The sequence below is a fragment of the Sapajus apella genome, unplaced genomic scaffold (assembly GCF_009761245.1).
Source record: "Sapajus apella isolate SASKATOON/1434 unplaced genomic scaffold, GSC_monkey_1.0 scaffold74, whole genome shotgun sequence".
In the NCBI taxonomy this organism is placed as follows: domain Eukaryota; kingdom Metazoa; phylum Chordata; class Mammalia; order Primates; family Cebidae; genus Sapajus; species Sapajus apella.
This window is the reverse complement of record NW_022437014.1, coordinates 5,749,050-5,774,490: the sequence shown is the minus strand read 5'-3', so window position 1 is coordinate 5,774,490 and position 25,441 is coordinate 5,749,050. Positions and strand designations below refer to the sequence as shown.

Here is a 25,441-nt window from a genome sequence, read left to right as displayed (position 1 = left end):
GGGACTGAAGTTCAAGCCCCTTCCTCTCTACCAAACTATTCCCTACATGCTAGTAGGCTAGTTTACAACCTGCTTGAACAGTAGGAAAAAAGGAAGATTTGATCTCTTCCTTCTCACTTTTTAGGAAAACCACTCTTAGTCCCACCACCACATAGGTGGGAATCCGTTTTTTTTTTTTGGTGACAGAGGGAGGGGGACAGGGTCTCACTTCTAATGCCTAGGCTGGAGTGCAGTGGTGCAATCTCAGCCCACTGCAGCCTCGACCTCCGGGACTCAAGCAATCTGCCTACCTCAGCCCCTAAAATAGCTGGGACTGACTACAGGCACGCACCACCACACTAGGCTAATTTTTGTATTTTTTGTAGAGACTGGGTTTTGCCATTTTGCCCAGCAAGGTCTCGAACTCCTAGGCTCAAACTCCACCTGCCTGGACTTTCCAAAGAGCTGGGATTACAGGCGTGAACCATTGTGCCCAGCCCTTATTTTTAAAACTTTACATATAATTCAACATCCTTTCTCAACAGCCACTTACCCAGTGTTTGATGGTTTATTGTCCTTCACTGTTATATAATTCTTCTATCACCAAACACAATCTTAGAAACTTTTCTTTTCTTTTTTTTTTTTAAAGACGGGGTTTCACCATGATGGCCAGGCTGGTCTTGAACTCCTGACGTCAGGTGATCCACCCACCTCAGCCCCCCGAAGTGCTAGGATTACAGGTGTGAGCCACCACGCCCGGCTGAAACTTTCCTTTCCTTTTCTTTTCTTTTTTTTTTGAGACTGAGTTTCGCACTTGTTGCCCAGGCTGTAATGCAGTGGCAGGATTTTGGCTCACTGCAACCTCCACCTCCCCAGTTCAAAAGATTCCCTCGGCCTTCCGAGTAGCTGGGATTACAGGCGCCCGCCACTGCACCCGGCTAATGTTTTGTATTTTTAGTAGAGACAGGGTTTCACCATGCTGGTCAGGCTGGTCTCCAACTCCTGACCTCAGGTGGTCCACTCTCCTTGGTTTCTCAAAGTGCTGGGATAACAGGCGTGAGCCACCTCACCTGGTCTCAATCTTAGAAACATTTTTAATTCCATGTTCATTGTGAAAAACATAAAAATTAAAGACAAGTTTTGAAAAATCACCTATAGTTTTATATCTAGATACAGCCACGAGTAGCACTTTTATTTCTTTTTAAATATCTGTGCATACTTTTATTGTAATTGTGATAGTGAATACTAAATCAAATAACACATGCAAAACTTTTAAATAATGTCCTGTTTTGTTTTTTTTTAACATCTGTTTCTTTCTGACTTTAACAAATACATTTGGGAAGACTATCTTTTTTTTATTTATTTAAAAAAATTTCTTTATCAAAATTAAAAAAAAAAAAAACCATAAGCAAAAGCTTCCAAGGTTAGTTGCAGAGAGAGCTACCTTCAAAAGTGCCAATCTGGCACCCATGGGTGATCAGGCCACTCTTCCACCCAAAATGGGGTGGGCTACTTTCCCGGGTTCAATCTTACCAAATTCAGTGGTCCGGACTTCCCCGAACACTTGTTCCTCCTCAGTGTTCAGCCACTGGGTGAATCCACACTGCAGGGCCTCCCTGCTCGGCTCTGGTGAGGCTTTTCCACCAGGCAAATACCTGCCCAGGAGCGCTTTCAGGATGCATCACCCCAGCGAGCAGGAGTCCCCCTGCAGGGATGCTCCGCAGTGCTAGGCAAACCACCTAAGAGACTTTTTCCCATTGTCTGCTATCCGAGACTCACTTCCCAGCCAACGCACCAAAATGTAGCAGGAGCAGCCACAGGAAACAGATCTCTCGGACACCGAATACAGGAGGAAGGAGGGTTTATTCAGCCAGGAGCAAGGTGGCATAGTTGCCTAACAGCCAAGCTCCAACTATTATATATTTTAAAAGACCAAAGAGACAGAACAAAGAAACATGGTAAGTTACCCTTGATTGGATCCTCATATAAAAAACAAAGTTATAAAAGATATTTTTAGCACAAATGGGAGTTATTTGAATATGGACTGAATATTGAATAATATTAGAGGATTTGTTAATTTTCTTGGGAATGATTATATGTGTGCTTGTACTACATAATTATGTACAATATCCTTATGTTTCAGAAACACCCATTTAAGTACTTTAGGAGTAAATTAATGATGTCTCTAACTTACTTTCATTTCAAATGATTTAGTAAATATATGTAGATAAATATAACATGGAAAAATGTCAACAGTTGTTGAGTCTAAGTGGTAGGTGTAGAGGTGTACATTGCACTGTTTTTCAACATTTCTGCATGCTTCCAAATGTTCACAATAAAATACTGAGGGAAAACTCCAAAGGAAAAATATGGCTATTGTAGAAAATTTGCAGAAAAAAAAATATAAGCGCAAAAACCAATGGTTTGCAACCTTTCCTTGTATCTTTTGTGATGGTTACTTTTTTAGTAAATACTTTAAAGTGTTTGTTAAAAAATCAAACTTTGCAGCATCCTCTAATCCAATTGCCCATGCATCTTATGATGTCAGTGCTCTCCTCATCTTTGTGGTGGGGTGGGAGGGCAGTTGGGAATGTCTCTGGAAGATTTTTCCATGGCTGTCTTTAATAGTGGATGCTGGCCAGGCGCGGTGGCTCATGCCTGTAATCCCAGCACTTTGGGAGGCTGAGGCAGGTGGCTCATGAGGTCAAGAGATCGAGACCATCCTGGCCAACATGGTGAAATCCCGTCTCTATTAAAAATACAAAAAAATTGGCTGGGCATGGTGGCGCCCACCTGTAGTCCCAGCTACTTGGGAGGCTGAGGCAGAAGAATTGCCTGAACCCAGGAGGCGGAGGTTGCAGTGAGCCAAGGTCACACCACTGCACCCCAGCCTGGCGCCTGGTGACGGAGTGAGACTCTGTCTCAAAAAAAAAAAAAGTGGATGCTACACTTTTGCTAGTAAGATCGCTAAAGAATGCTCCCAGTAATGGAAATTTACTTTGTAGTTCTTTAGACCTCACTTGACATGTTTTATTTGCTTGGAGGCTTAGATCAGTTTTAACTGATCAGTATTAGTTCTTCAATAAGACCTAAATTAAAAATTTGGTCAACATATGGGCAGCAGCCTGTCATATAAGTGTCATATAAGGGAAAAACAAAAAAGCTCTCTTCCACTCCCTATACAACCTTCATCCCAACTAGCCATGTTGCAGGGATAAACCTGGCCTGATTCCTCAGGCCAGAGAATGTGGATATGTCAGCATAAACCATCACCATTGCTGTCAAAATAACTCTTAATGTGGCCAAGCAAGGGCAGATCAGTAGCAACATATCAGATCAAGTCAGCAAATATTGATAACGTGCGTAGCATCCTGTTAGGTGTTTGAATGTAAAACATGCATTCAAAAATTTTTGTCCTCCAAAATGGTGTTCACATTTTAAACCTCGCTTCTGTTTACTGACTCCTATTCAGCTCCTTTGTGATAACACTTGGATCCCATCCAGCCCTTATCCAGGGTTTTCCCCCCTGTAGTATGACAACTCTGATTAATCTTCACAGGCTTTGTTCCATTTATTTTTGACCACATCTCCAATTTACCAATTTCTTTCATCTGAACCAACAATTTTTTTTAAATTCACCTTTTGGTACTCCTGCATATTGCTTTGGAAATTTTCTGTTTATGAGAAAAAGTAAATAGACTCCATTACAAATCATTATTCGATGAGGGCTATAGAGTAATTTCTCTAGATGCCAGGTCTCATGACACAGAGCTCTATATGTCAGCCTTTTCAGCCCCCTCAGAGACCTCACTCCATCAGCAATGCCCTTTCTGTCTGTATTTCCAACCCCCCTCTCTCTCTGTCAGCCATTAGTGCATGTAGGGTTCTCTCCACTTAAATGGGGAAAAAAAGTTACTTCCAACTCCAGATCACCCCATCTACCTCATTTCTTGCAAATTTCTTGGTTGGTTGGTTGGTTGGTTGGTTGGTTGGTTGGCTGGCTGGTTGGTTAGTTAGGTGGTTAGTTGGTTGGTTGGTTAAGAGTCACTTACTTAGGCTGGGTGTGATGGTTCACACCTGTAATCCCAGCACTTTGGAAGGCCAAAGGGATCACTTGAGCTCAGGAGTTTGAGACTAGCCTGGGCAACACGGTAAAAACCCATCTCCACAAAAAAAAATACAAAAGTTATCTGGGCGTGGTGGTGTGTGCCTGTAGTCCCAGCTACTCCAGAATTTGAGGTGGGAGGATCGCTGGAGAGGTGGAGGTTGCAGTAAGTTGAGATTGCACCACTGCACTCCAGCCTGGGTGGCAGAGTAAGACCTCGTCTCAAATAAAAAAAAATCACTTTACTTGACTGCGTATTTTCACCCACACTCACTCCTCATATTATGGTAGTCTGCTTCTGTACCCACAACTAGATTCTGAAACACTTCTCACCAAAGTCACCAATGACATTCCTGCTGCTAACTCCAGTGAAGCATCTCTGTCTTCATCTGGTAGAACCTCCCTGTTACAAATGACACTACTGATCACTTCTTGAACTGCTTCTCTTTCCTTGACTCCAGTCACCTCATCCCCGTGGCTCTTCTGACACACCACAGAACATTGCTTCTAACAAAGAAACTGATTTCACAGTAGACTGAAGCAATGAGCTAAGGCTCAAAGAATTCACAAGAAGCAGCTAACATTATAGAATGGTTGGAATGGCTATCAAAAAAAAAAAAAAACCAGTTTTGGTGACAAATGAGAGACAGAGACTATGGTTTGCAACATTAGAGTGCTGTTCTGCTAGATGGAATATATGCTTCAAATCAGCTACGAATCTGTATGACTTTTCTAAAAATCCATAGACAAAATACATAGGTACAGAAAACAAAAGAAGTGAGAATGACTTTAATCTTTTTTTTTTTTTTTTTTTTTTTTTGAGGGGCGCTCAACTCCCAGGCTGGAGCACAGCAGCGCGATCTCAGCTCACTGCAACCTCCACCTCCGCAGTTCAAACACATTGAACTCCTGACCTCAGGTGATCCACCCGCCTCAGCCTCCCAAAGTGCTAGGATTACAGATGTGAGCCACCGTGCCCAGCCGGCTCTTATTATTATACCTAATGATCTCTGCATAGTTAGAGGTCTTAGATGCCAGGGGAAGAAGACTTCTAACAGGAGACAAATATGGTCCTATTTGATCTGAAAGTTGAGGCTTCCTGGTGGTCATTTGTGTTTCTCCAGCCACCGAACAGACAGAGAAGGGATATATTCTTGTTACTGGGGTCTCTTGTACTACCAAGGGGATCTGATCCCTCAGTTTTCTCATAACTACATTAACCAACTCGTACCAGTTTGTCTGAGACTTTTTCAGTTGTATCACTCAAAACCTCACATGCTGGAAAATCCCTTAGTCCTATGCAACCTGGGACAATTGGCTGCCAAACTAACTTCCCTAGGGCACTGCAGATACTCAGTACATTTGCTTTAGAGTGGATCTTGTTTATGCCAAGCAGAATCCATCCCAATCCTCCCAAAGTAAATCCTGATGTCATGGAAACTTATTTTGCATCCCAGAGATAAATGTTTGTAGATAGCATTGGCTTGCTCCTTCACTGGCTTACTTTTCTTTTTTTTTTTTTTTTTCGAGATGGAGTCTTGCTCTATCACCCAGGCTGGAGTGCAGTGGGGTGATCTCTGCTTCCTGCAACCTCTGCCTCCCAGGTTCAAGCAATTCTCTTGCCTCAGCCTCCCGAGTAGCTGGGATTACAGGCATGCACCACCACATGTGGCTAATTTGTTGTATTTTTAGTAGAGACAGGGTTTCACCATATTGGCCAGGCTGGTCTCGAGCTCCTGACCTTGTGATCCGCCTGCCTCAGCTTCCCAAAGTGCTGGGATTACAGGCGTGAGCCACTGCGCCCAGCTTCACTGGCTTACTTCTATCCACAGGCATCACCTCAGTGGCTCCTATGCCTTTGAGGATGTAGTAGTGCTTCCTTGGCAAGCTGAAGGGAAAACCCTACCTGTCACATACTTGAGCTCATTTTTGTTCTTTACTCATCTTTTCCAAGAATGATGTACTACTTGATCTTTAGTTTTTTTTAAATGAATTCTCTCATTAATTTTTTCAGCACCATGGAAAATTTGTTAGTTCAAGAAGAAATCATAGAAATAAATCATCTAACCCAAACCCAAATATTTCATGTTCATCTGCAATTGCTTTATTATTAAAACTTCATTATTTTCATTTTGGTTTATGATTTGTCATGTTCACCAGGCATTCATTTCCTCAATTGACCAAAAATTACACTTGCACATTTGACGTAGTTTATTTTTGTTTGTATAATAATCACAAACTCTGACTTTCAAAACCTCAGTGTTCTCTAGCATCTCATCAAAAATCACTACTCAATAAGAGCTTGTTGATGAGGGACCTTGGGCTGCTAAGTCCCATTTTCTATTGTGTCTTGGTAATGACATCCGTGATTGTCAGAAGATCTGCTTCCATATGGACCTGTCTTACAGCACCAACCACAGAGTAGAACTCAAAAACCAAGATTAAGATTTATTTCATTTCATATAAGAAACAACTGAGATAAAACAATACCATCCCGTAAAACCTCCACTGGTGCTAATCTCAACCAAATAATGGGGTAAATAGACTACTGGTCTTGTATTATGCTTTTATGAATCAGTGCTCTAATTTTTTGAGGTTAACAATAAAGAAGAACAGAATTTGTGACACCATTTAAATTGTAACCAAGAGATATTCATTATGCTCAGAAAATTCACTCCAGTTTGTCAGAGTCTTCTTCCTGTAATATTGCCATGAAAGAAAAAGGATTTCTAAAGAAAAATATTTTTTTACCACTTTTTTCCTTCTTTCAGTTTAAAATGTATTATTTTATAACTTTATTTTCTTCTGTTGAGTGTATTGGGACTGTTATGGGAGATCTCAATTCCCACTGGTTCAGGAGTTTGAAAAGAAACCAAGATTATAGAAGCACAAAGATCAGCAGCAAGAAACTCCTTTCAGCTTCTAGCCTGACAGTAGAGGATGTAATGTTAAGACTGCTGAAAAGACCAGACCCAAGCATCAATGCTCCACAAGCTCTAGAAATAGTTTTGTCAAAAGTCATTTATTATGGAGAAAAGAAAATAACAGGTATCTCACAAAGAAAGAAGTTTTTGCATTTCTTTTTTTTTTTTTCCTTGAGACGGAGTCTTGCTCTGTCGCCAGGCTGGAGTGCAGTGGCCCAATCCCCGCTCACTGCAACCTCCGCCTCCTGGGTTCAAGCGATTCTTCTGCCTCAGCCTCCCGAGTAGCTGGGACTACAGGTGTGTGCCACCACGCCCGGCTAATTTTTGTATTTTTAGTAGAGATGGGATTTCACCATGATAGCCAGGATTATCTCTATCTCTTGACCTCATGATTGGCCCATCTCGGCCCCTCAAACTGCTGGGATTACAGGCGTGAGCCACCACGCCCGGCCGGAAGTTTTTATTAAAAGGAGGAGTTCAGCCGGCCGCGGTGGCTCACGCCTGTAATCCTAGCACTTTGGGAGGCCGGGGTGTGTGGATCACCTGAGGTCAGGAGTTCAAGACCAGCCTGGCCATCATGGTGAAACCCCATCTTATTAAAAAAAAAAAAAGAAGAAGAAGAGGAAAGAGTTCAAATTAACAGCCAGAGCATTACACAAAGTTGCAGATTGTATAATTTCTAAACTTTTTTTTTCCAGTGTCTTTTCACAAATCTTTTAGTTACTCTTGTCCCATCAGTGATAGGAGTCTATGTTAAGCAGGAAACTATTATCAAATAGCTTCAGAGTAAAGCCAAATCTAGCAGAGAGGTGTGAGATGTTTTATTAAGAAGTCAGGGAAATTTAAGGTGGTGTCTCATAGGTCCTTGCAGGCAGACAGAAGAAGGCCTTCTGAGGATTTTAAGAGTTTATTTTGCAGACTTTTTCTGTTTAAACAGCAGGGCCTCTAGGAATGTAAGGCCATTCTCCCACAACAGCTTCAGAGAGTCTAAGGAAGATAAATACTTATATCAAGAGGTTTATGGGCTTGGCTTTTATTTGATGGGTGGATTATAAACTGACACTCAGGAAGTCCACAGAGTTTTTAAGGTAATTATATTAACTTGATCTGAGAAAGAGACAGTACAGCACTTACCTTGATTTTACCAGAATTTTTCAAAGTATAACTCACAACTTGTGATCCACACCAGACCTCTTGGTCTGAATTTTGCAAGGGTGTGGAGGGAGAGGAAAGAATGGAGGCATATCCAGGAATTAACATTTTTAATAGATAATATGTATGTGTATTAAAATTTGACATCGTAGCTGGGCGTGGTTGCACACCCTTGTAGTCCCAGTGACTCAAGAGGATGAGGCAGAAATATAGCTTGAGCTCAGGAGTTTGAGGCTACACTGAGCTATGATTGCATCATTGCACTCCAGCCTGGGCAACAGCGCAAGACCCTGTCTCAAAAAAAAAAAGAAAAGAAAAGAAAAATTGATATCTACCTCAAACAGACCTACTTACTCATTCCTAAAAATATTATTTCAGTGGTAATACTTTCCATTTTCTCATGTTGGAATACCACTGCCTTCCATTCTGCAAATATTACGAAAAGTTAAATTTTGTGCAGTCTTTTTTTTTTTTTTTTTTTTTTAGTAAATAGTGGTGGATCAATTGGACAAGGGAATATGATGCCTATCTCTTATATACATGCACAAAAAAATAATTAGAAATGGACATAGACCTGAGTATGAAGAATAAAATAATGCTTTTAGAGGAAAACATAGGAGAATACCTATGTGAGTGTATATTGGTTTAAACAGTTGAGGAAACCTGCCGTAACTTAAAGCTAAACGTGTACTCTACGAACCAGAAATTCCACTTCAGTATTTACACCCAACAGAAATGAGTGTGTATATCACCAAAATGCATGTACAAGAAGGTTCATAGCAAAAACTAAAAGCAACTTGTATGTTCATCAACAGTAGAATGGATGAAAAAATGATATTGTGTATTCATACAATGAAATACTATACAGCAATAAAAAACCAAATTACTGTTACATGAAGCAGCATGGATGAAACTCAGATATGAGATTGAGCAGAAGAAACTGGACATATACTGTATCATTCCGTTTATATGAAGTTCAAAAGCAGATGAAACTGATGGTGATACAGATTCAGAACAGTAGTTACCTTTTGGAGTGGGGCAGCATTCACAAGAAGGGGACATAAAGGAACCCTCTAATAAGCTGGGAATGTTCTATATATTGATCTAGGTGGTACTGTATACTGGAATATATATTCGCAAAATTTCATTGAGCTATATGGCTAAGTTTGTGTGCTTTGCTATACCAAGGTTATACTTCAATTTGGAAAAAAAGGAATAAATAAAAACAAAATTAAACCCATCTTTCCAAGGGGCCAAGTGGGGAAAGTAGATAAGGGTGTAAGTGAAACTAGGTTGGTCATGTGTTGATAAATGTTGAAGTCGGGTGATAGGTATATGGAGGCTCATTGTATTTTCTCATTTAAAATTTTTTCCATTAAAAAAAAACCCTTTTATCCATTCTAATAGGCCCATTTCAAAGACACTTTTTCCATAAAGCTATAAGATTTTCTCTCTTCTTCCTTTAAAATTCCAAAGCATTTTACTTCATCAGAAGAAACTTTCTTAACCAGCCTCCACTTAACTAATTCTCCAAACTAAATGGCTGTCTCCTCTCTGCTCCATAATGACTTTGTATATGGAATACTAAAAAGTATAGACTATACTAGTACTCCCAGGCACTTCTATGCCTACAATTGAATGGGCTTACCAAGGATCAGTGGTGTTTCTCATAAACCTGTTCATATCGGCCAGGCATAATGGCTCATGCCTGTAATCCCAGCACTTTGGGAGTCCGAGGCAGGTGGATCACAAGGTCAAGGGTTCAAGACCAGCCTGGCCAAGATGGTGAAACCCTGTCTCTACTAAAAATACAAAAATTGAAAGGGTGTGGTGGCAGGTGCCTGTAATCCCAGCTACTCAGGAGGCTGAGGCAGAGAATTGCTTGAACCCGGGAGGCAGAGGTAGCAGTGAGCTGAGATCACACCCTGCACTTCAGCCTGGGCAATAGAGCAAGACTCTGTCTCAAAAAAAAATCCTGTTCATGTCACATATCTGTTACTGTATTCTCATAATTTAGCCAAATACTAAGTATAAAAAAGAGTTGTTTGTTACAACTCTGTTAATTACTTTGGAAAGAGTTGGTAAAAGCAAATAGCTAAAAACTTTAATGTCAAAGTAGGTATGTATATAACTCTGAATATATGAAAATAACTCAATTGTATAATTTTTTTTTTTTTTTGAGACAGAGTTTCACCCTTGTTACCCAGGCTGGAGTGCAATGGCGCGATCTCGACTAACTGCAACCTCCACCTCCTGAGTTCAAGCAATTCTCCTGCCTCAGCCTCCCGAGTAGGGGGGACTACAGGCGCACGCCACCATGCCCAGCTAATTTTTGTATTTTTAGTAGAGACGGGGTTTCACCATGTTGACCGGGATGGTCTTGATCTCTTGACCTCGTGATCCACCCGCCTCGGCCTCCCAAAGTGCTGGGATTATAGGGGTGAGCCACCGCACCCGGCCCTCATTTGTATAATTTTAAAAAAGCAGTAGATCTCTAAAACCATCAGATTTCATTAAAAAAAAAAGGAGTGGATTTTACAGTATGCAAATTTTATCTTAATAAAGCTGTTACAAAAAATTAGTTGTGGGTGAGATAACTACAAAAGATTATTTTAAAAAACTTCCAGAAAAATCCAGAAGACCTTTGCAATGACTTCGCAAATACCTTTAATTTCTTATTTCTCTCTTAAGAAAATGTAAAGAATAACATTGGGCTTGTAGGGTATGGGAAGCAAAAAAGAAACTATAAAGAAAATTATAGATAACATTTTATGAGCGTGATTTATGCCAGAAAGACAAATGAAGAACTGTAATCAGCAAACCTATCCCCAAAGAAATCTTGGCCCTACATCATACCATGGGAGGATAAATTACATTGATACGTTTTAGGATAAAACAAAATTTTTAAAGATTAATATATTATTGTTTCCTTATTGATAATTCCATATACAGTAGTCCCCCTTTATTCATGGTTTCACTTGCCACATTTTCAGTTATGTGCAGTTGAGAAATATTCATGGAAAATTCCAGAAATGAACGATTCATAAGTTTTTAATTGTATGCCATTCAGGCCGGGCGCGGTGGCTCAAGCCTGTAATCCCAGCACTTTGGGAGGCCGAGGCGGGTGGATCACAAGGTCAATAGATCGAGACCATCCTGGTCAACATGGTGAAACCCCGTCTCTACTAAAAATACAAAAAATTAGCTGGGCATGGTGGCGTGTGCCTGTAATTCCAGCTACTCAGGAGGCTGAGGCAGGAGAATTGCCTGAACACAGGAGACGGAGGTTGCGGTGAGCCGAGATCGCGCCATTGCACTCCAGCCTGGGTAACAAGAGCGAAACTCCATCTCAAAAAAAATAAATAAATAAACAAATAAATAAATTGTATGCCATTCTAAGTAGCATTATGAAATCTCAAGCCATCCAGCTTCATCTCACCCAAGATATGAATCATCTCTTTGTCTAGCATATCTACACCATATACACTCCTCACCTCTTAGTCACTAAGTAGCTATCTTGCTTAACGGATTGAAAAAACATAGTTTGTTTGACTCTGGAACAACACCGGCTTGAAATGCATGGGTTCACTTATACGTGGATTTTCTTCGGTCTCTGACACCCCTCAGACAGTAAGACCAACTCCTCCTCTTTCTCCTCCCCTTCCTCCTCAGCCTACTCAACATGAAGAAGGCAAGGGTGAAGACTTCTATGATGATCTACTTCCGCTTATTGAAGAGTAAATATATTTTCTAGTTTTTGTGATTTTTCTTAATATTTTTTCTCTAACTTACTAAGAATATATATATATAACATATATAACCTAAAAAATACATGTTAATCAACAGTTCATGTTATTGGTAAGTTAAATTTTAGAGACATCAAAAGTTATATGTGGATTTTTTTTTTTTTTTTTTTTTTTTTTTTTTTTTTTTTTTGAGATGGAGTCTCCCTCTGTTGCCTAGTCTGGAGTGCAATGGTGTGATTTTGGCTCAATGCAATCTCCACCTCCCGGGTTCAAGCAATTCTCCTGCCTCAGGAGTAGCTAGGATTATAGATGCTCACCACCATGCTCAGCTAATTTTTGTATTTTTAGTAGAGATGGGGTTTCATCATGTTTGTCAGGCTGGTCTTGAACCACTCACCTCAGCTGATCCACCCACCTTGGCCTCCCAAAGTGCTGGGATTACAGGCATGAGCCACCACGCCCAGTCATATGTGGATTTTTGACTGTGCAGGGCGATGGGCACCTCTACTCTCCACATCATTGAAGGGTCAGCTATATAGAGAGAGTCTAATACTATTTGCAGTTTTAGGTGTTCACTGGAAGTCTTGAATTGTATCCTCCACAGACAGTGAGAGACTATGATATACATGTGTGCTTTATTGAGATATAATTTACAAACCATACAATTCACCCCTTTAAGGTGTACAATCCAATGATTTTAGTATATTAAGAGTTGTGCAACCATCACCACAATCAATTTATAAATATTTTTATCATCCCAAAAAGAAATCCCATATCAATTAGTAGTCAATCCACATTTTACGGCAGGCTCTCTTGGAAATGAGTAATCTACTTTCTGTCTCTATTGATTTGCCTATTCTGGACATTTCGTATAAGTAGAATCATACAATTTGTGGTCTTTTGTGATTGACTTCTTTCACTAAGCATTTTTTCAGTGTTTTTCCATGTTATAGTCTTGTAGCACTTCATCCCTTTTTTGGCTGAATAATATTTCATTGTTTGGATATACTGCATGTTGTATATGTATTCATCAGTTGATGGACATTTGTTTCCATTTTTTGGTCATTATGCAAAATGTTTCTACGAACATTAGTGTACAAATTTTCATGTGGATGTATATTTTCCTTTTTCTTGGGGATATACCTAGGAGTTGAATTGCTAGGTCTTATAATAACTCTAAGGTTTAAATTTTTGAAGAACTTCCAAACTGTTTTCTTTTTTTTTTTTTTTTTTTTTTTTTTTTTTTTGTTAGGCGGAGTTTCGCTCTTGTTACCCAGGCTGGAGTGCAATGGCGCGATCTCGGCTCACCGCAACCTCCGCCTCCTGGGTTCAGGCAATTCTCCTGCCTCAGCCTCCCGAGTAGCTGGGATTACAGGCGCGTGCCACCATGCCCAGCTAATTTTTGTATTTTTAGCAGAGACGGGGTTTCACCATGTTGACCAGGATGGTCTCGATCTCTTGACCTCGTGATCCACCCGCCTCGGCCTCCCAAAGTGCTGGGATTACAGGCTTGAGCCACCGCGCCCGGCCCCAAACTGTTTTCTATAGCAGCTGCACTGAAACAGTGTATAAGGGTTCCAGTTTCTCCCCATCTTTACCAATACTTGTTATTATCTGGCTTTTTAAAATTATAGCCATCCTAGTATGTGTGAAGTGGTGTCTCATTGTGGTTTTGGTTTAAATTTCTTTTTTTTTTTTTTTAATGAGACGGAGTCTCACTCTGTCGCCCAGGCTGGAGTGCCAATGGTGTGATCTTGGCTCACTGCAACCTCTGTCTCCTGGGTTCAACCAATTCTTTACCTCAGCCTCCCAAGTAGCTGGGATTACAAGTGCCCACCACCACGCCCCGCTAGTTTTTGCATTTTTAGTACAGATGGCATTTCACCATCTTGGCCAGGCTGGTCTTGAACTCCTGACCTTGTGATCCCCCTGCCTTGGTCTCCCAAAGTGCTGGGATTACAGGCATGAGTCATTGCTTTGATAGCTAATGATATTGAACATCTTTTTATGTGCTTACTGGCCATTTGTTTATCCTCTTTGGGAAATGTCTATTCAGATCCTTTACCTATTTTCAATTGGGCTATTTGTCTTTTTATTATTGTTATAAAAGTTACTTATGTATTCTACATATAATTCCCTTAATAACATATATGATTTGAACAAGGCTTTTAATAACTGACCAAATAGTTCCAATAGTCAACTGAGATTCTTTTATTTTCTCTTTTATCCCAATGTTTCTTTTAGGTTCAGGTGGTTGATGTGCAGGCTTGTTACATGGGTAACTGAAACCCTAGAAGCTTTGTTTATGGCAGTTGCCATATTTTAGATATTATTATAGCTCTCTGTGCACTTTATCCTTTGAATATTCTTTACTAGGGTGTATATTTCCAGCTGGTGGTGGGTCTAGACTTTGTTACCTAATGGAAAACTGGGACCCCATCACCAAAAGAAGAAGAAATGGATTTAAGGCTTCCAAAAACAACAGCTGAGTACCACAGCATGCAACTAAATAAACTGCATCTTACCTTCAGAACAGAGCTTGCAGGGGTAGGGGATCTCTTGCTTAATTGGAATCAGCGGCTGCAATATTAACTCACGGTCATCCGATTGGGCTCAATGACCTACCTGTGCCCTAAAACAGTCATGTTCATCTTTTATTCTCTCCATGACTTAGTAGTTTCTTGAACATAGTGAGTATTCAGTAAATAGTTTAACTGACTAGAAATTACTCCACCAGGCCAAACAAATTCTCAACCCATATTGTGTCATTAAAAAGGAGACCTTAGGTAGTATACTCTTGACTAATAGAATAAACAAAGGTAAAGCTTACAGTGAATAACTATGCCACTTAATATTATTAGTCAAATGTCCATTTATGGTAGAAACAAGGAAGGAGTGTCTCAGTGATGACAGAAACCAAGTTCACATAACTTGAACACAGAAGGGAATAATTTATTGCTTGATGTCACAGAAAAGTCCAGGGAGAGTTTGGATTCAGGCACAGAGAGATCCAGGGACTCAGGAAACCCTCACTCTTGCTCCCACCCACAGCCCTGCTTTCCTCTATCAGCTTCATTCTCTGGAAGGCTCTCTTTGGGAGTTTCCACCAACAGATTTAGGCTTTCACCCTATGAGATTTGTAACCCTAGGGAAACGGGAAGATCTCTTTCCCAATAGTTTTAACAAAAGTCTGGAGTTGATTTGAATCTTGTGGACTTTAAGTCACATGCTGACCTCTGAAAAACCACTGTTGTTTTAAGGAGGAAGGACTGTCAGTTTCTGAGGCTTGAATTACATACCTACTCATGAAGCCAGTGTTGGAGTCAGTTCCCTCTGAGTCATATGGACCAAAAGTGGGAAAGAGGTCATTGCCCTAAGGAAAACTGGAGTAATGTTACCAAAGAAGAGAGAACAGACACCAGGCCACCATAAAGTACAGACGAGCACTGTAGCAAGCAGCTGAGTGAAATGCATCTCATTTTCGGAACAGAGCCTGGGTCCTCCTTTACTGGAATCAGCCTGGTGCTGTATAAATGCACAGGAATCTGACCTACCAGGGGTCAAAACCAAGCTCTGAGCCCAATTGTTGTACAACCTTGGGCTACTTTCCTGACATCTCTGGAACTCAAATTCCTCATGTGTGAAAAGGAGAAGAATGAAAGTTACCATTCAGGATTATTGGGAATAGTAAATTAAATAGATTTGCGAGAGAATGCAGCTAGCATAATCATGTGATTAATGTTCACAAAACATCTTATCTTCGTTGTTCTTTAAAACTTGTGGGTTTTTTTGTTTGTTTGTTTTTTGTTTTTGGGATGGAGTTTCGCTCTTGTTACCCAGGATGGAGTGCAATGGCGCGATCTCTGCTCACCGCAACCTCCGCCTCCTGGGTTCAGGCAATTCTCCTGCCTCAGCCTCCTGAGTAGCTGGGATTACAGGCACGTGCCACCATGCCCAGCTAATTTTTTGTATTTTTAGTAGAGACAGGGTTTCACCGTGTTGACCAGGATGGTCTCGATCTCTTGACCTCGTGATCCACCCACCTCGGCCTCCCAAAGTGCTGGGATTACAGGCTTGAGCCACCGCACCCGGCCCGTGTTTTTTTTTTTTTTTTTTTGACAGAGTCTCACTTTGTTGCCCAGACTGGAGTGTAGGGGCGTGATCTCAGCTCACTGCAACCTCCACCTTCCAGGTTCAAGCAATTCTCAGCCTCCAGAGTAGCTGGGACTACAGGATCGTGCCACCACACCCAGCTAATATTTGTAATTTTAGTAGAGATGGGGTTTCACCGTATTGGCCAGGCTGGTCTTGAATTCTTGACCTCAAGTAATCCGCCAGCCTTGGCCTCCCAAAGTGCTGAGATTATAGGTGTGAGCCACTGCACCCAGCCAAAAAACTTTCATTTTAAAGGAAGTTTTCCAGAACTAGGCTTGTTCCATTCCATAAGTAGATTGAGTAACAACTGTGCACTTAGCTTCATGTGACACTGAAGGGATTATGAAGAAGAAAGAAAAATTCTGTTTACGCTCTGATGGGATGACCTCTGCTATTTTCCTTCTGAAGCTTTGCAGAGAGCAGTAACTTGTAGTGGAAGGAGGTTTAGGAATAAAGACTCCACAAGGTATTGAAGTCTCTAGGGGAAACTCATTATAGCATTCCTCTTCCCAGCCTGGATTCTGAACAATTTGAGAAATAAAAAGCAAAGGTGAAGCACATGGAGGCCAAACTATCACCTTTAGAACCAATAAAGATGAATTGGAATTCCTGGCATGGCAGGCCAAGACAGGCTGCATCATTAGAGACAGAGCCCCTGGCCCGGCGCGGTGGCTCAAGCCTGTAATCCCAGCACTTTGGGAGGTGGAGGCGGGTGGATCATGAGGTCAAGACATCGAGACCATCCTGGTCAACACGGTGAAACCCCATCTCTACTAAAAATACAAAAAATCAGCTGGGCATGGTGGTGCGTGCCTGTAGTCCCAGTTACTCGGGAGGCTGAGGCAGGAGAATTGCCTGAACCCAGGAGGCGGAGGTTGCGGTGAGCCGAGATCGCGCCATTGCACTCCAGCCTGGGTAACAAGAGCGAAACTCCGTCTCAAAAAAAAAGAGACAGAGCCCCTGGAGGGGAAGAGGAAGGAGATAAAGCTGAAGCAAGCCAGCCAGGGCAACAGGGACAGGAAGGGACCAGGAGTCAGTCGCCTGCAACCAGGAACTGCAGAAATTTGTTCCCCCATCACTGGGTTTTTCCGCTCCTCAGATGTGTGACGCTGGATGAGTCCATTAATCTCTCTATCATCATCATCTTTTCTAAACTGAGGGATTTTACTAGATCATCTCTAAAATTTCTTCCGATTCTAGAGTTGTATGATTATATAAATTCCTAGGCCCATAGTAAATCATCTAAGAATTCATATGGCCTTATTTCGAAAGGAAATTACAGATCTTTTACACTTGAATCTGGAATTGCTGTTGTAAATGTGAAGCTACTATGACTTGAATTATACTTTTGTTTCAGAGGTTGACTTTATGAAGATCCTTAGAAAGTTTTAAAGTTAAATAAGATTCTTCTTCTTTAATCATCACTTTTACATTTCATTTGAGGCCTGGAATAAAAATCACTGACCCATAAAGTAACTTCCTCTTGCAAGTTGGGCAAATGGATCCACGGCAACATAAAACCCAGCATCACACTGACTGTTCAGGATCTGACTGTGTCTGCTGGGCTGAGTCTCCTGGCCACCAGAAGCCCAGAGCCCTGGCCCAGGCTGAGATGCAAAAGCCATAAGCACAGTGGGGAGAGAGGAAAGTAACAGAAGGAGCCCGTGACTTTGAGGTATGAAATAAAGGAAAATCAACAATACTCTGCCTATTCGTGAGCACCTTGGTGTACTCCAGAACTTTCATTTCAAAAAGTTAAATAGGAACCTTTGTCCAGAGATAGGCTCAGATGTTCTCATTAGATCTCAGCTTGAAGCCCCTTCTGCCAGTTCTTCCCCGTTTTTATGATAAGTCTCATAATGCATGGTCCTGGACCCACAGCCCTGTATCATACAGAAAAATAATGCAGGTCGGGCATGGTGGCTCATGCTTGTAACCCTAGCACTTTGGGAGGCCAAGGTGAGTTGATGATTTGAGGTCAGGAGTTCGAGACCAACCTGGCCAACATGGTGAAACCCCATCTCTATTAAGAAAGAAAATATGTGCTCGTTTCGGCAGCACATATACTAAAATTGGAACGATACAGAGAAGATTAGCATGGCACCTGCGCAAGGATGACACGCAAATTCGTGAAGCGTTCCATATTTTTCTTTACAAAAGAAGACATACATGAGGCCAACAAACATATGAAAAAATGCTCATCATCACTGGTCATCAGAGAAATGCAAATCAAAACAACATTGAGATACCATCTCACTCCAGTTAGAATGGCGATCATTAAAAAATCTGGAGACAACAGATGCTGGAGAGGATGTGGAGAAATAGGAACACTTTTACACTGTTGGTGGGAGTGTAAATTACTTCAACCATTGTGGATGACAGTGTGGCGATTCCTCAAGGACCTGAAATAGAAATTCCATTTGACCCAGCAATCCCATTACTGGGTATATATCCAAAGGATTATAAATCGTTCTACTATGGGGACACGTGCACACGAATGTTCATTGCAGCACTGTTTACAATAGCAAAGACCTGGAGCCAACCCAAATGCCCATCGATGATAGACTGGACAGGGAAAATGTGGCACATATACACCATGGAATACTATGCAGCCATCAAAAACGATGAGTTTGGGTCCTTTGTAGGGACATGGATGAACCTGGAAACCATCATTCTCAGCAAACTGACAGAAGAGCAGAAGATCAAACACCGCATGTTCTCACTCATAGGCGGGTGTTGAACAACGAGAACACGTGGACACAGGGAGGGGAGCGCTACACACTGGGGTCAGTTGGGGGGAAATAGGGGAGGGATGGTGGGGGGTGGGGAGCTGGGGAGAGATAGCAAGGGGAGAGATGCCAGCAAATCACACTGCCACGTGTGTACCTATGCAACAATCTTGCATGTTCTTCACATGTACCCCAAAACCTAAAAAGCAATAAAATAAATAAATGGGGAAAAAAAATTTAAAAAAATGGTTGGCTTAGGGGTGGTAACACCTCTGCTGCTACCTTTCCCCCCCCCAAAAAAAACAGAAAGAAAATACAAAAATTAGCCAGACATGATAGCTAACACCTGTAGTCCCAGCTACTCAGGAAGCTGAGGCAGGAGAATTGCTTGAACCTGAAAGGCGGAGGTTGCAGTGAGCCGACATCATGCCACTACACTCCAGCCTGGGTGACAGAGCGAGACTCTATCTCAAAAATAAATAAATAAATTTAAAATGATGCTGAACAACAAGAGTTATATTCAACTCATTGGGAAGTTGCGTTGCCAAGAGTGTGAGTGTGGTTGGAAAGATTAATGAAAGATTTGTGTTTCGGTTTGTGGCTTTGGTCACTGCTTGCTTCTCTGCCTCTCGAGCTGCCCATTTGATTCAAATTAAGCAATGTTTCTCAGACTGTGCATGCCAGCATGCTGTATGTGCAGCTGCCGCCTTCCATCCATCACAGCCTAACTTACCCGGCTCCAAGTTCCAGGTCAGCCTTTCCTGATTGCATTCCTTGTCCCCGTCATGCTTCGAGCTGCCCTCCCTCTGGCTATTCATCACCCAGCAATTGTTGCTGTTAGCTGTCGTTCTCACATGACCAGTCCTGCAAAGTGTGCCAGACAGGAATGCCAGTGGGCTGGCTGCATGCCAGGATGTTGCCTGGAAGCTGTTAGTGCTCTTAAGCATCATGGATAAATGCCACTGGTGAAACCTGTGTGAAGCCAGCTGCCATATCCAAGGACATCTAAGGCCCAGCTCTTTGTCTATGAAGTTAGAAATCATCCTTGATTCTGTCTGGGCTGCCATATGAACTGGTGCTTAAATATAATTCAGGCTTTTTAGCTCTGCTCAGTTTCATATCTCCAAGGGCCATTTTGAGGACTGAATGAGTTAATGTATATAAAGCGTGTAGAACAACACCTGTCACATTAAAAGCTCTATGAGTATTTGCTATTGCTATTTTTCTACTCATTCCGCTTATTGTGCTTAGGTTGACCATTTCAGATCATTTATTTATTCCTTTAATCAATATTTACTGAGTGCCTATGATATTCTGGGCATTATGTACAGTGAGTGATCCATTTTCTTACGGTAAGCTTTGGCATCGTCATCTGGAAATCATTTTGCACTCTTTATTGTACTTATTATGGAGGCAGTAAGAACCCAGAGAAGAAACCACTGACCAGTGCACCTCGGCATGCAGATCCTTAGGCAGCCTCTCTTGAGGTTCCCATGCTCCCAGAACAGCATAGAAAGAACAGAAGTAGACAGGGGCCAGTGAAAGACACAGTGTCAATTTGGGCAGACATTTGCCCCTTCCCCTAATCCTCTTCTCTCTAGAACTTTGAGGTATTTCCAGCCAAGGGGAAGGTTGGAGGGAGAATAGGGGTAGATAAAGGTGGAGGTATGGAGAAATCTTGCAAATGACTAAGCTTAACTTTATGCCAATATGGCAAGATAAAAATTCAAAATGGAATTAAATTGATTTAGAGAAAAACACTAGGGTAAAGCATATAAAATTGCTGATATCTGACAATTTTTGACATGCAAAAACATCAAATTGATGTGGTTCAGCATATAAAAGGTGCAATATTTCATGTACTTCCTGAGTTCATAGAAAACATTCATAGTTGCCACACCAGCTTTAAATTTTTCATTGTCTTAGAAAAGCTCAGATATAAGAAATCTTCATTAAGACTCTCTGGCCTTAAATTGAAAAGTAAAGACAAACTTAGGAACATGGCTACCTGTGTTAGAAATTTGATGAATGATAGCTCAGAAGCCTAGATAACAGCTGACATGTGGAAGTCTTACTTAATCACTCTATAAACCAACATTGACTGATTGGATTTCCTTTCTTTTATCCATTTTCTAATTGAATCCTAGTAATACTGCCTCACAAAATGGGTTTATTAAAAAGCTCAGCAATATTAGAGATCTCCAGAAATTTTTAAGCATCAAAGTAAATGGTAGGCTGTATTCCCGTCAATTTCTTTATCCTTACTATATGTTTAGGTGTACTCTCATCTGCTTGGCTCCGGAGTACAGGTACATTTTTTAAGGGTGACTCTCTGTATCACCAAGATTATAGACAGTCCATCTAAAATAAATGCCAATGCATGTGTTACACATTTTAAAAACAAGTATACTCAATGTCCAGGCAAATTCTCTGGAAATTTACTTGAAGAAGATAATTTTTTTTTTTTTTTTTTTTTGGGGACGGAGTTTCGCTCTTGTTACCCAGGCTGGAGTGCAATGGCGCGATCTCGGCTCACCGCAACCTCCGCCTCCTGGGTTCAGGCAATTCTCCTGCCTCAGCCTTCTGAGTAGCTGGGATTACAGGCACGCGCCACCATGCCCAGCTAATTTTTTGTAGTTTTAGTAGAGACGGGGTTTCACCATGTTGACCAGGATGGTCTTGATCTCTTGACCTCGTGATCCGCCCGCCTCGGCCTCCCAAAGTGCTGGGATTACAGGCTTGAGCCACCGCGCCCGGCCTTGAAGAAGATAATTAAAGACATACATAAACATTTAGGTGCAATGGTTATATCAGTCAGAAAATAACTGGCACGCTCAAACCAAGATAATTAGAGTGGTGTTAATTTATAAAGGTGTGGAGGAGTTGTAGAAAACTGCAAGGGATGGCGCAGGTGCCCAAGGCTAGCAACAGCAGCAAAATTATTACCACCCTTAGGCCAAAAGAAAAGGACAAGGGAGGGGTGGGTTCTGAGAGCTGAGAAGGAAGTGTTGTATGGAGCTGGCCACCTTGAGAAGAGTGCCCTTGGGCGGAGGAGTATAGCCAGTTCTAGGAGCCCTCACAAAGAAAGAACCAGGGGACTGACACTCTGATCTCACCCTGGTCCCTCTAGTCTCCTGCTGGGGAGAAGTGTTGCCTGAAGCTGACTGGAAGCCAGAGGGCAAAGGAACCAGTTAACATAATCCCTGAAGAAGAGTAGAGCCAAGAGAAAGATAGAAAAGGGCAGAAAGTGGATATGCAGGAATGAACAGAGATATCTGGCATAAAGATGTTCATTGAGGCACTGTTTATAATAACAGAACATTGGAAATAATCTAAATGTCCCAAGCTGGAAGGAAATGGAAACAATTTATGGTATATATACCAAGTGAAGTGCTATGCAACCATTCCAAATATTGATGCAGAAAAGCTCACAAAACTGTTTAATGTGATTTACCTTTTCTTGAAAAAGTATATAAGTATATAGAAATATGTTTTTCTATGTATATACATACATACACAGTAAATGTACACGTATTCACAGGAAAAAAAGACTTAAAGTACGGCCAGTATTTAAAGTACAGTAGCTCACGCCTGCAATCCCAGCACTTCGGGAGGCTGAGGCGGGCGGATCACCTGAGGTCAGGCGTTTGAGACCAGGCTGGCCAACATAGTGAAACCTTGTCTCTACTAAAAATACAAAAAATGAGCCAGGTATGGTGGCACACATCTGTAATCTCAGCTATGCAGGAGGCTGAGGCAGGAGAATCACTTGAACCCAGGAGGTGAAGTTTGCAGTGAGCCAAGATCACACCACTGTACTCCAGCCTAGGCAACAGAGCAAGACCCTGTCTCAAAAAAAAAAAAAAGACTTAAAGTGTATAAACCAAGATGTAAATAGTGGCTATTACAAGGAGAGTAGGATTATAGGAAATTTTATCTAGATTTTTTTTCTTGCTAAGCAGCAAAATTTAATATAAAGAATTATTGACTATAACAGGGCAACAGAGAAACAAGGAGTTGGCTAGTTAAAAGTAAAGAGAATGCCAAAGAAGCTGAGAATGGCAGGTAGGAGCGGCCACGACCCCTAGGTCTGAGATAAATTTCCCAGGAAGAAGCCCTCTCAGAGCTCAGATCAAGATCTTGTGGGAGACGGTACAGCTGTGGTTTAGCAGCTGGCAGTGAAGTTACTGTGCTGCTGTGCTGTTAAAACTTGCTTAAAATCCCATGTTCTAGGATGCTAGGGAATGCTGTTCACCGGAGGTGACTCACTAGAGGCATCCTGCAACAAAACCAACTGACAGTTCAGGGTGTTAGAGAAATGTCTGGCCATAGGAGCCTTGCCAAGACAGCACACTGGAACCAGGAAGGAAAACCCTGTCCTTCTGCAAGGTGACTTCGGCTCCCAACTCTAGCCCCCTGTACTGACAAATCTTAACATATGTGCCGGTTGGCAATGGGAAAATATAGAAAGAGCTCAGCTCCATTTTTGCAGAGCAAGTAATGAAGGATGATTTGAGAGCTGAGAGGCAATACACTGATAGCTGGCACACACTCCAAATCTTACCACGTAGAGATACTGCTACATCTGAACACACACAGATATCGATATCATTTATAACCTGTTATTTTCCTGCAATAGCATGGTGTGGACATCTTTAAATGCCAATAAACATGATCTGCATCAACATTTTTTATTGTTGAATAGTATATATGCACTTTGTTTTATATAACTGATTCCCTATTGGTTAATATTTAAATTGACTCCTATTTTTTACTATTATAAATAATGCTGTGTTCAGCATCTTTAAATGATTATTTTATTGTACTAAATTATTAGAAGTTGAATTGTTGGATCATCTGTTCTATGATAAATTGATAAGAGTAAATGCTGGGTGCATTTTTTATTTGTTTTAGAAAGAAAGATTTTTTTTTCATTTTGTGCATTCCTCAAGAAAGCATGACAAAGATGCTACCTTAGACATTTGATCTGGTATCAAAGTCAAATAAGGTCAAGTACCGGTATGGTTCTAAGAAGACTTTCTCTGAGAGACTTGTAGCCTGGCCAGGGAAACTAATTGGCAAAGATAGCATGTATCTACCCTGGCTTTTCACTAAAATAAAGTATAAGATTAAAAAATTTTTTTATTTTTCAGAGCAGTTTTAGGATCACAGCAAAATAGAATGAAAGTGAAGAGAGTTCCCATACGCCCCCTGTCCCCAACCCAATATCCGCTATCGGCATCCCATTGATACATAAGTATCACTAAAGTCCATAGTTTACATCAGGGTTCACTCTGGATTTATTCATTCTTTGAGTTTTGACAAATGTTTAATGACATGAACTCACTATTGTAGTATCATACAGAATAGTTTCACTGCCCAAAAAATCCTCTGTGCTCTGCCTGTTCATCCCTGCCTCCCTATAGCCCCTGGAAACGACTAATCTTTCTGTCTCTGTAGTTTTGTCTTATAGTTTTTACATTCTTCCAAAATATCATATAGTTGGAATCATACAGTATGTAGCCTTTTAATATCAGCTTCTTTCACTCAGTAATATGTACTTATGCATTTCCTCTGTGTCTTTTCATGGCTTGATGGTTCTTTTTTTATTTAAAAAAGTACTGAGTAGGCCGGGCGCGGTGGCTCATGCCTGTAATCCCAGCACTTTGGAAGGCCGAGGCAGGTGGATCACGAGGTCAAGAGATCGAGACCATCCTGGTCAACACGGTGAAACCCCGTCTCTACTAAAACTACAAAAAATTAGCTGGGCATGGTGGCGCGTGCCTGTAATCCCAGCTACTCAGGAGGCTGAGGCAGGAGAATTGCCTGAACCCAGGAGGCGGAGGTTGCGGTGAGCCGAGATCGCGCCATTGTACTCCAGCCTGGGTAACAAGAGCGAAACTCCGTCTCAAAAAAAAAAAAAAAAAAAAAGGAAAAAAAAAAACTACTGAGTAATATTGCATTGTCTGGATGTACCACAGTTTATTTATCCATTCACCTACTGGAAGGCATCTCAGTTCCTTTCAAATTTTGGCAAGTATGAATAAAGCTGCCATAAACATCGTGTGCAGATTTTTGTATGGACCTGAGTTTTCAGTTTATTCGGGTAAAATTCTAATTAAGATATCTTGGTGGTTCTATGTGGTATGTTTACACTGCTCCTATTCACATGTAAAGCCATTACACAAATAAATAATTAATGTTAAAATTCAAATGGTTTGTCTTATTTCACCATAGGGTAAAGGTTATAAAATTGTGAAGTTTCCATATAAGTCCATATTAGTTGTATTTTAACAGTAAACCAAATTTCATATGGGAGAATGGTTTATTATAAAAGACTATGTAAAATTTAGACAAAAAGGTTGTATATAAATTAAGAGAACAGTCCACTTGAAAAATGAAAAGCAGAAGATAGCTAGCTGATCACCAACGATACTTTGTTTAAAATTTAAAAAGGCAAAATGCTTATAAAGCAATTACATTGATTTGATGGCAATAATGGCCGTTAATTTTCAAAAATAAGTTTTGCACTAGTCTTACCATTCATTATGCTAGTAGCATCCAGCATATAACTTTAATTTAAAATTCAAACAAATCCTCAATACATGGAAACTCACATTTGAATGTTCTACTTTAATATCCTAAGCAATA

General features: G+C 41.0%; 1 non-coding gene across 1 annotated transcript; it reads left to right on the top strand.

Moving 5' to 3' along the window:
- Positions 1 to 18,103: 18,103 nt before the first annotated feature.
- LOC116532179 lies at positions 18,104 to 18,210 on the top strand. The gene has a single exon (XR_004260743.1). It is a non-coding gene; the product is annotated as a U6 spliceosomal RNA (small nuclear RNA).
- Positions 18,211 to 25,441: the final 7,231 nt, after the last annotated feature.